Source organism: Bufo bufo, chromosome 2 (assembly GCF_905171765.1).
Source record: "Bufo bufo chromosome 2, aBufBuf1.1, whole genome shotgun sequence".
Lineage (NCBI taxonomy): Eukaryota > Metazoa > Chordata > Amphibia > Anura > Bufonidae > Bufo > Bufo bufo.
In genome coordinates this window covers 566,758,900-566,771,098 of record NC_053390.1, presented here as the reverse complement: position 1 = coordinate 566,771,098, position 12,199 = coordinate 566,758,900, and the positions used below count along the sequence as shown (strand labels likewise).

The window sequence follows — 12,199 nt, the reverse complement described above, 5'->3', positions numbered from 1 at the left end:
GACAACCCCTTTAAATTGAAGTCTTCAAAAGATGTACAGATATACCCACATTTTACAAATGGATGTGTCGTTTTTGCATTTTGAATTTTATCTCATTTATTCTTAGTTTTGTGGTGCTTTCTTTTTATGTACCCATGGCAATATTCAGTCATGTCTGTTGTCACAGTCTTTACAACACAGAAACTATTACATCTGTTCATATTTCAACTGAAAATATTGCTCAATATTCCTATTGCTGCATTTTGCTTTATAGCAATTTTGGAAATAATTTGGAGCCAGCTGGAGGTGAAAAATCTTTCCGGAAATAAAAATGAAACACACCGAGACCTATTAATAACACATTGTTAAGGCTAGAGAAAATTTCAGTCTTGGCAGTGTTGTCACTAATTGTTTTTCCCCATGAGTGAAATGACTGTGTCCATGTTCATGCGTTCTGAGCCCACTCTTGCATGCAATGGAATATTAATACCATTACAGCCCAAACACAGCCATAATGCAACATCATTCTAAACAACACTTACAAACTACAGGTGGAAGTCAGGGACAACAGGTGGAACACATAAAAATCAGACCTATTGGCACATGTATCTGTTTCCAGTTCTTTGCATATAATGAGTTTTCCATTAGTGGTTCTAAAAAAGCCATTTCAGTAATTGTTTTAAGTTTCTTGGCTTTTGAAGTGCTGTAAAATAATATCGTTTGGACTTTGGGTTTGGTATTAAAAGCAAGTTTCCAGTGATGCCTACTATTTAGTCTCTTCAGTGTTGGCTGTTTTCAACTTTTCTCCATTGCATCACAGCTACGATTATTGACTGCAACCTAGTTGCGTTGCCTTTTGGGAATCGGAGGTAGTCTTAAAGGCTACAGACACCTTTGGGAGCATTTTTGTATTTCTGAATTCTGCTCATTTTGGGCTCAAAATCATTTATTTAAATTGGTCTTTATTAAAAATGTCCTGCAGTTCTTGTACTACAGGAGTTAGACTGTCAGTTTCTATTTACCTCCAGTCCCCTCATCTAGCAAAGCTTCCTGTTCGGTCTGCATCCCTGTTTTTGAACTCTGGACAACTCATAAATACTCAATACAGCTCAATTCTTGTCACACTGATAAAAATATGATTTAAAGAAGTGTTTATGAGCTTCAGGAGATCACAGATAAGGGATTCACATGAGCTGTCAGATGATGGGATTTAATGTAAATACAGAACCCTGCTGCTCTGCAAATACACAGATGTGTGTTTGCTTTCGAAGCATGGAAAAAACATTCTTCTCCGGAGGTAATGCCATAGCTTTGTGATAAATGGTCAGCCTTGTATTTACAGATCCTTGTATTTACAGATCCAAAGTTCAAGTCCGAGGACGGATTTATATGTATATTTTTTCTGTTTTTTGGTCTCTCTCATTTAACCCATAATAAAATAATATGCTATAATATATTATAATAACTACTCTCATTGCATTAATCTGATGTTATACCATATACAGTATTACTAATATAATGTACAATCGACCAATTCTTTTAACATAGATCTGTGGCGCATGTATTTCAATGGCAAATCAATCATAACGTATCATCTGTTTCATCAAGACTTTTGAACATAATACTGTATGTGTGCCATCAGAAATTCAGACCCACCTTCTTTTAAAGTTAACTGAGAAAGTTGATCTGTGGCGTCATTTGCCGACAGTTGAGAAAACATACAAAAAATTCAATCTAACGTCTCAGATGAAAGGATTATTTTAAATCAGGAAGCCAAATAGATATTGAGCTGTTGTTCTGGATGAGGAGAATTAAATTAACCCATGTGTTGTTTTTGTTCCATGTATTAAGGATGATGAATCACCACTGCTCTGTTTAATACGGAAATACAACCGATAATGCAATATACTATTACATGGTTATGATGTAGATGGTAGAATAAAAATATGCACTAAAGGCACATACAGATAAAATAAAAGTATCCACTAGAAATACAATAAGTTAACTAATTATGATATGACTTGTGCACATTTTTACTACAATGTTTCTTGGACTAATTTGTTATATTGTTAGGCAATGCACATGGTATCTGATCTGCAGGTACCATATTACAGAGCAAGAGGGGCTGAGCAGGTCAGTATATAGGTTTTCAAAGAAGGTTTTGCTCATTCTGGGCTTCATCCAGTGGCTGACGGCTAATTCAGTCACTGAGTAGGACCACCCACTGGACTCCTAAATCCAGAGTGAGAAAAGATTAAAATTGACAAATTACAAGTGAACTGAATCTAATCCCACAAATGTGCTTGACTCCTCCTGTTCCATAGCATCCTGTTCCATAGGTGCTGCTAGTTGTTATGCTCCGTATGAATTTCAGCTCAAGAGTATAACTGGTTCCCGACCATCTGACAGCAAGTTTTCCAGACAGGGACACAGAGCTGAAGTCAGAAGCGAGACGAAGTCGAGCTTGAGGATGTTGGAAGCAGGATGGTAGCAAGTCAGATACACAGTTCAGGAAATTCTTAATGGGTTGGCACAAAAAAATTTGAATTTTGACAGTCAGATACCAAAGAATTGGTCCATAGGATAGTCACTAAAATGGTCAAACAGCAGTGTCCTGGGCAAAAAAGCAGTTAGGACATATTTGAGTTGGCAACATGCAGGTTAACATCAATTCCATGATTAGTATCACAAGGCAGAGTCAGAAAGTTGAGTCAGAGGTTGGTACTGAGGTCATAAAAAGTATGGCGAGCTGGGTTAAACACAAGAAACTACAGAAAATGCCAGTTAAATACCTAGGTAACTAAACACAGACACTGCTAACCAAACAATGGAACTGCCTCCTGGACAGTAATGTCATATGCCATGCTGCTATAGCTGGAGTTGTGTGTTGATAGCAGTGGGGAGCCATGGCATCAACTTGCCAATGGGACATCACAGCTCAAGATCAAGAAGCGTTGACACACCCTTCCTGTAGCTCGGGCAGCACCGCAGTGGCTCATATTGGACTGAAGAGCTTGACAGCTGGCAGATGTAACAGCATGTTCCCTGAATGCTGGTGGTGGTTATATCTGCTATTTAAGTTCAGATCATATAAAACAAGCAAACCATTTTTTGTGGGAATTAGCTATAATAACAGCAGTCCTGTGAAGAACTCCAAGTGTAATGGTATATCATTAATTTATGATGATACATTGATATAGGAACCACCCTATAAAGCAATAATAATTATAGCAATAAAATGTGCGCTACTGTTCACATAATAGCAGGAACTGTGAAATCTCTCAGCAGAAGTTGAATGCTATTTTTACAAGAATTACATTTAGCATATAGTGAAAATTAAATGCTTTATACTAATTCTGAAATTACTTGGTGGATATCCTATAGTGAGTATAAAGGTATAGGAAAACATGTAATAAAATGACGGTGTGTAAAAGTTTCTCTAACTAGAAATACCCGGGTATAAATTGTCAGTCTGTCTGTTTGTGTGTTTACTGTATTTGTTCCAAGAATGCCCAGGAGGCCAATCCATCCCCTTGCTATTTTGTTTTAGGACAAATTGTTGGTAGCCCTATATACCCCGACAGTTATATATACACTGCTTATTTCATTTTTAAAGGGGTTCCCTGGGATTCATATATTGATGTTCTATCCTCAAGATAAAGTCCACTACTCATTTAGTAAAATAAAATTTCCTGACATTGCTTCTGATTTCAGAGTGTGCTATCTTATTATTGTGTTTCACCTTATTTAAACTTAAACATATTTAAAGGTTTTGATCATATAACCTTGGAGACAAAAGTCAGAGATTGGGAAACTGGAGCATTTTTAGGGTAGTAATGAGCGATGGGACAAGAAATGCAGGTTGGGTCATCTTTCTAGCATTTACTCGTCTATGAAATGAAGTTAAATGAAAATGGTTAGTGATAGGTCAATAGGAGGGAATTAAGGCCCTCATACTCATTATATTATTGTTGGTTGTACTGCTTTTAGTGAGAATGGCCAACAATCTAATTTGTATTGGGAAATACCAACTCTCCCCTGACAGATGACATTGGGCTTATTTAATTTTACCACCCAACCTTTTATTCTCTTAGAAGATAAAACACCACCAGAGGTGTCTGGCAGAGCCTTCTCTTTTCTCACCATTGAAAACACATACACACTTAGCCAAACTGAGCATGTACACATAAACACTTAGCCAAACCAAGCATGTACCATATTTTTCGCTTTAGAAAATGTACTTATAAAGTGGGAAAATGGCAGTGCATATTATAAAGCTAATACTAGTGAGTGCTTCCATTACAGAATCGCTCATTAGTATGCAGGAAGCTCGGGGAGTGTCTACTGTAGAGTCACTAATGCTGGTTGCACTCACCGCTCTCTGGTCTTCTTATGGGCGCCCTCTGTGCTGTGTCCTAACTGCTCATAGCATCAGGACAAAGTGCACATAGACATACACTATGGTCAGTGCAGGAAGAGTGTGCCATCCGGAGCAGGACAGATATGTTTATTTCTATTTATTTTACTGTCTGATCTGAGGTCTGATGAAGATTAGGGGTCTTTTTGGGGTGTCTTATCTGGGGTCTGATTGGAGGGTCTGATCTGAGGTCTGATAACGATTGGGATCTGATCGGAGAATCTGGTTTGAGGTCTGATAAAGATTAGGGGTCTGATCTGAGATCTGATGAACATTGGGGGTATGATTGGGGGGTCTAATCTGAGGTCTGAGAAAGATTTTCAGTCTGATATGAGGTATGATGAAACATTTTTTTTCTGGTTTTCCTCCTCTAAAACCTAGGTGTTTCTTATTAACAGGTGTGCCTTACAAAGCAAAAAACACAGTATATGTATCGGGAGGGAGGATGAGAAAGATAGCTGTTGGTCAAAAGATCATTCAGACGGCAGCTATTAAAGGTGTATGGGTTTACATTTTATTTTTTTACAGCAAAGAGGGACGAAATTTCCACATAATGAGTTTGTCATCAGCCTCCTTAGGTTCATTCTCTATCACAATGTGTTTTTATTCAATCGCCCCTGAGTGGCCATGTGGAGTCCATGCGCGCCATTTTATGCCAACCTGTACCTGGGCTGGTGGGAGAAAGAAACAGTGTTTGGAAATTTACTTCTGTCACAGTCCTCTAATATTTAGATGTGGCTTAGGTACATCGATAATGTGCTGATTCTCTGGACAGGAACAGTGGAACAATACAGTGAATTTGTAAAGGCACTAAATACTAAAAAATGTGGCTTGTTTTTCACTTCTGAGATTAATCCCTCTCAAATAACCTTTCTCAATTTGAATATCATGAAGTGACTGATGATGGTAAAATTCATACCAGCCTTTTTAGCAAACAAACAGCAACTAAAAGCCTGTTGCAGTGGGATAGCTGTCACCCTCTTCCTTTAAAGAGAGGGATACCAAAGGGGCAGTATCTCAGGGTTACACGCAATTGTTCTTCCATCTCAGATTTTTGCATAAAAGCTAAAGACCTAGAGAGTAGGTTTTTTGAGGTGAGGATATCCCCACAAGGTACTTGCAGCTGCATACCAACACTCGGTCGCATGCGCCCGCGAGTCCTTCCTTAATCCAAGAGACAGGGGGATGATGAACGGATTCACCTTATAGCAACTATTGATGCAGCTAACGGAGTGGTCCAAAACATTTTACAAAAACATTGGGGTATCCTTAAAATGGATACCGACATTGCATATCTTGTGGGTGATCGGCCAAATGTAACCTATCGTAGGGGGTGCAATTTGAAGGATAGACTAGTTCATAGCTTCTTTCAGACTCTGCGTCCAGATACCTGGCTGACCAACCCCATGCAAGGGACTTTCCGTTGTAGTGACTGTGTGGCATGTGATTCGATTAAACTAGGCCGCTCTTTTATAAGTACGACCACCTCTAGATCCTACAATATCAGTTGTTTTGTAAACTGCAGATCCTCTGGCCTTGTGTACTTGGCCACATATTTTTGTGGCTTGCAATACGTTGGAAAAACAATCCGTGAATTTCACCGGAGGATTGGCGAACATCTAAATGATATTAAGAAAAACGCTGATACTCCTATTGCACGCCATATCAATTTACACCATTCTGAAGATGTACGATCGATCCTATTTCAAGGCATTGAGATCATAAGACAATTCCCGAGAGGAGGCAATTTGGATCCAATGTGTCCTCCAGAAAGAAGACCAGTGGACCTTTAGGCTGAACACGGTGCGACCTATAGGCTTAAATTATCATATTTCATTTGCCTGCTTTATTGATCAATAAATTGATACCTTCTCTGTGAAAAATATGTGATTATCTGCCATGTAGGATCATATATGGCTTATCTATATACTTTGTGGGTCTGCCGATATTGTAAAAATAACAGCTACATCAAGGGAATGGAATAATATTGACACTTTGTTGTGCTGTCCCTGTCTGTCTGTTAAATATTGCTTGCCTTCCAATCTGGAGCGCTATATATGCATACATACAGTATATGTTTGCACCTGCCTGCTTTTACTATTAATTCAGATACCTATATATATCCCAGCATTGGGACATGTCCTGCCTATTATATCCCCCGCTATCTATGTAAGGCGGGTGGGCGTTTTCATCCTTGTGGAACCATGATATGCAGGCAGACGAACGTTCCCACCTGCTAAGTTTTCATTGGTCCCATGCCTGCCCAGCCTCCTGGGGTGTGTTCTTCCTCCTATATAAGGCAGCGCTCGAAGCGGCAGTACACGGCCATCATAGCGCCGATTACGCTGCCACACACCACCAGTGTGGGGGCGTCCTTGCTACTGTACTCCACATGCACTTTACCTTGCTCCTCCTGATGACTCTTGATTGAAGAAACGCGTCAACCATTATTTGAGATGCTGTATGGGAGTTAAAGTTTAGTTGGGGGAGGGAGTTAGGTCTGTGAAAAGCGCTTGATATCTGGGTGGTCATAAGCTACATACGACTGACTAACCCATAACAACCTAGTCTGTTTAGCCCTACATAAGCTGGTCACACCATGACCAGCGTTTTCCAGACTCCATACACTATCCCCCCACCCCATTTTTGTTTTGTTTTTGTGGTGACAGCTAATTGTCACCTATGGGCTGTTTGAGTTATTTGTGGCACTCTATTACACATTCATTGGCTGGGACACTTAACTAAGTGCATCTTGGGAAGCATGTGACTTTCATTTAGCACTCTTTTCTTGATGCCCCTAGCCCTGAATGGATTAAAATAATTAGTGGATTTTTGACAAAACTACCCCCCTTCCTTTTTAAGTGATTAATAAAAAAGTATATGTTTTTAGCGCTTTCCCTTTCCGTGACAAATCTTACATATGAAAACGCACACTTTTTCGATATTTAAACAGTGAGACGTCCTTATATAACTTACAATGGGATCCTCCTGAACTTTATCTGTGTATCGAAATCAAAATGGCTGCTATATTTATTTGAGTTTCCCTCTGCCTACCTGTAAAAGAATACATAGCTTCCTAGCATGTGACTTCAGATCCACTGTTTTTCATACTGGAAAATATCTAAAATATGAGATGGGGGCGAATACAAAGATCATTCTGACTGGCTGGTGCATTATATTAAAGGGGTTGTGCAAGAATGGGGGGTTTGGGCAAACTACCCCACTTGGCCAGACAAATAAAAGACTTACCTGCTTCATGGCATAGGCTCCTTCTACTCCAGGCATGTGACTCTCCGATGGGCTCCCTTGATGTCTACATCCGGTTTGACATCACTGCAGAGAATCAATGGCATGGCAGTTACCAGCTACCCTTACATGATGACAAATGATCACATGACGCAAGGGGATCTAGTGTCTGTCACAGCCAGTGATAGTCTGCAGCAATGTCAAACCAGATGTTGACATCGAGGCAACCCAGCGGAGCATTGCAGGTCGGGAGGAGAAAGCAGGCAAGTCATCTTTCCTTTACAGGTCCAGCTAGTGGGGGGGATTGACAACCCCCCCCCCCCGCCTTCCAATTCTTTCACAACCCATCAACCCCTTTAAGCATGTTCCATGCAAAAATGTGTATTCCATGGCTTCATGTAAAGAGAAAAGAAACAAGGCTGCCAAGATATATACAGTATATAGGAGTGAAAGGATTTATTACCATCTTAGAGGAGTTCCCCTAACACTAGGCGAAGGGGAGATTTATATTTTTTTAAGTTACAAAAATTTTAAAGATAATAAAGCAATATTCTATGTCAAAAGCTCCAATGAGTATTGCAGAAAGCGGCAGTTAAAACTGGTGTTAAAAATGGATCACAATTTAAAAAAATCATTTAATATATGGTATGTTAGAAAGGAAACGCTTGAAGCAGTGTTACAGCAGGCGCAAAATGACTAAAATAATAGGACATTACATAATGGAATGTTAACAACTCCATAAAATACCTCTTCTTGCCTGCAAAATAGTTTTACATAATTGTTGTACATCTATTCCAGGTTGTTCTTTCAAATTTCCCAGATGAAAGTTAAAAGATGTTAAATTTAATGAAAGCAATGAGGTTTAACACTCATGTCCACCGTAGACAAGGCCAAAATAGAGTTATGAAGACTGCTGGATGTAAATATGTCCTACAGTAAACTACAAGTAATACTATATGAATAAAAGCCAAATGAAAACATTTTAACCCCTCAATACCACATGTTTTATGGACCGTAATGATCAGGATATTTTAGCTGTCTGTGAAATTTGCTATATTTTCTCAATATTCCCTATTTCTACAAATGCTGACAAAACGAGATGGTTATATACTGTGTATTATAACTGTGACCAATAAGGAAGATCAATAAAATAAACACCATGTATGCAAACAGGTATAGTAATGATAATTCCTAGGGAGTCGTTCTTAAAAAGGGTTTCTGGGAATCCTATATTGATAACCTATGCTCAGAATAGGTCATCCATATCTGATCGGTGTGGCTCTGACTCCTGGCATGCCCACCGATCAGCTGTTTGAAAAGGCTGCAGTATCAAGTAATGTAACCTCCTCACAGCTAACCAAACATAATGTTGAACATTGTACAGCGGGTGTACTTGGCACTGCAGCTATGGGCCATTAACTTGAATGGGACTGATCTGTAACTAAGGTATGTGACCGATAACGTGGTGTCACTGGCCCTGGAAGAGGCTGCTGCACTCGTTGGAGCGCCAAGACCTCTTCAACAGCTGATCTGTGGGGCAGCCCCAGGAGTCGGAACCCCACCATCAGATATTGATGACCTAACTCAAGGATAGGTCATCAGCATATGAATCCCAGAAAACCCCTTTACCTTATTTAAAATAGGAAATTTCACAATTTCTCCACAATGAAATGACATCAAGAGTAAAACAGGATCAAACATTTCCATATACTAACCTAGATACAATAAATAAAGACAATGAAGAGCGATGAAGGACCAGTAATAAACAGCAAATGTAATAGTAATATACTTATCATAATACATGTAAAAATGTAAAGCCAGAGATTTATTAAGAAGTAAACTCATAGATATTTTTTGAATTTTTTAAACAAATAGAAATATATCTAAGGGCTCCCATACTACATCCAACTACCCCTAGACAGATGATGTTAGAGGAGATAAATACTTTTGGCACCATTATCCCAAATAATTATTTTACTTTCTGATCAGGATGACAAGAGTGCCTATTTCAGCTGTTAGATTAAGAGGTATTCCTGTTATAGGAAGTTATCCTCTATCCACAGGATAGGGTATAACTATTAGGTCAGTGGGGGTCTGTCTGCGGGGACACCCATTGATGAGTTCACGGGCCCCGTTCCTGGAAATTAATAGAGCAGCTTGTCGAGCATATTTTGTGCAAGTCCATTTATTCTCTACATAGGACTACTAAAAATAGCTGAGCTCTGTACTCTGTATATTTCCAGCAGTCACATAGAGAAAAAAATGGAGCTGTATGGACTAGTTGCTCCATTCATTTCAGGGTACGGTGCCCCCATTCTTATAGACGTGGGGTTCCTAATTAATCCCGTTGATAGGTGGTAACTTTTTATCACTGGAATCCCTTTAGAGCAGTAGATCAGAGCCAAGGTCACAACTATAGGCACAGTACACTATGTAACTGTCTCACAGAAAAGCTACAAAGACAGCCCTGCCAAGGAGAGAGGACATGTTCTGGCAAGGGCTTACTCATAGTCAAACGAATTCAGAGAGGCATTATACATCTGTGTTTTATAACTACCATTGTGTGATTCTATATATTTTACATATTTAGTGCATAGTACAGAATATTTCTAATAAAAAGGTGCTCATATTACATACTGGTTTGATCAACTGAAATCAAGTACCAGTCCTCCTTCCCACATCTATAGTACTTCTAATAAGGCTGCATTTCCGGCCAAGTAGATTTAAGTAACTCTAGAAACTTTCTTGAATCCTGCAAACAGCACAGTTGTTACCATGTGCTCTATTATGTTCTCTACATGCGGAGGAGCTCAGTGTATTGATGTCACGGACGTTCCTGCGACAGGTGGCAGGAGATCGGTGAGACTGGCAACACGTTGTTTGATCTGACATGTTTTCTGTTTGGATCAAATGATGTCTGTGCTGTTTCTGGTGCTTTCCACACCTTCTTTCCTCAGGTGTGGCTATTAGGGTCATTTAACCTTCTCTATTTATAGTTGCTTCCATTGCTCCTTTGAAGTTAAGTCTTTCCTTTCCCTTTTGTATTTTGTTTGGGTTTTGTTTGTTGCATTTCCCTATTGTTTGTATTAGGCCTGAAGGAGACTCCTGTTTGTCCTTCCTCTTGGAGGAACAGGTAGTCTCGTCCTTGCCATTAGTACCAGGGTCCTATAGGGCTTGATAGAACTCTAGGTATACCTGCATATGAACTCACCTACCTTTGGGGTCTGTTCATACTGGTAGTCAGTCAGGATTTTGGTTAGGGTTTTCACTAGGAGGTGTTCATTTTCCTTCCCTAGTTCTCAGGCCTGATCCCCTGTTCTACTCTTCCCTCCTATGCTCGGTGTGGTGTTTACCTCCCACAGTGAAGCGTGACAATTGACTTTGCTTGTCATTTCATCTGCATGACCCATCTGTCTCCTATAACTCTCTTGTCTCTCTTGAAGTGAAATTTGTATTAAAAAAAGCATGACTGACATAAAAAGAAAAAGTTCTAAGCAGCATTCACTGTAGTATAAAAAAAGAAAAACCATTTACCTGACAGGTGGACGTTGATGCTCCACTTGTGTCTCTTCGGTCTCTGACTGTGTCAAGTTCACTAACCCTTTCTGAAAGAAACAAAAAGCCAAATATTTCCATTGCTGTAACTGTCAACAATTAGCAATATACAACTCTTCAAGTAACTCAAACTTTTTTATCCTAATTGTTGTACTATAGTATCTAGAGTTATCAAATCCCCCTTTAAAGGCTATGTACACCTTTGGGGTAATATTTTTTTATTACTGCATTGTACTCATTTTAAGCTAAAAATTATTTTTTCAATTGGTCTTTATTAACAATACGGAGCCCTTTTTTCTGTACATAGCTGAGATGCTCTAGAAGTAGCCTCTGGATTTTATCGCTTTTCCGTCACTTGGAGAGCTGACGGGCTCCTTATCTCTGCTCTCTGACATTATAAACACTCATCATAGCTCAGTTCTTATCTTACTGATAGGAATAGTGCTTAAATAAGTGTTCATGACCTCTTAGTAGTTATAGAGATAAGGTTTATTAGATGACCAGCACAAAGTGAAAGTAACAGTCACACAGTTAGAAAAACAGTTAACCCTTTGTGACAGAACGGCTCAATATTTTTAATAAAGGCCAATTGAAAATATGATTTTTATCCAAAAATGAGTAAAATGCAATCATAAACAAAAATTGCCTCTGAAGGTGTACCTGGCCTTTAAAAAGTTGTAAGCTTTGGATGCAAGGAAACAACGAGGTGCCTTCATGCCTAGATTACCAATATTTAAAGGAATATTCCAGTGCCATAATATAGCTCTAAATAAAAATAGAGTCTGAGAGAGTAAAAATAACATTGGGTACACACCTTAATTATTCCTTCTGCTGTTCGGCTTCTGCTCCCGACTCCTTTACTCTCTACTTCTTCTTCTCGGCTTGGCACTCTGGAAGCAGCTTTGCTTTGATTAGCTATGTGGTCAGGCCAAGCCATTCCCGATGTGTAGAGCCCAAGAAGAGGGAGAAGAGAGGACTTGGGTCCGGAGCAGTGGCCGAACA

At 39.3% G+C, this 12,199-nt stretch overlaps 1 protein-coding gene across 4 annotated transcripts in view; it reads right to left on the bottom strand.

Moving 5' to 3' along the window:
* Positions 1-12,199, bottom strand: part of BMPR1B (bone morphogenetic protein receptor type 1B) — a 455,592-nt gene that overhangs the window by 229,388 nt on the left and 214,005 nt on the right. For all 4 annotated transcript variants that reach the window (XM_040418173.1, XM_040418171.1, XM_040418174.1 and 1 more), the window contains one exon: positions 11,177-11,247. The gene's annotated coding sequence lies outside the window, so the exon portion shown is untranslated. The remainder of the gene's footprint in view (positions 1-11,176; positions 11,248-12,199) is intronic.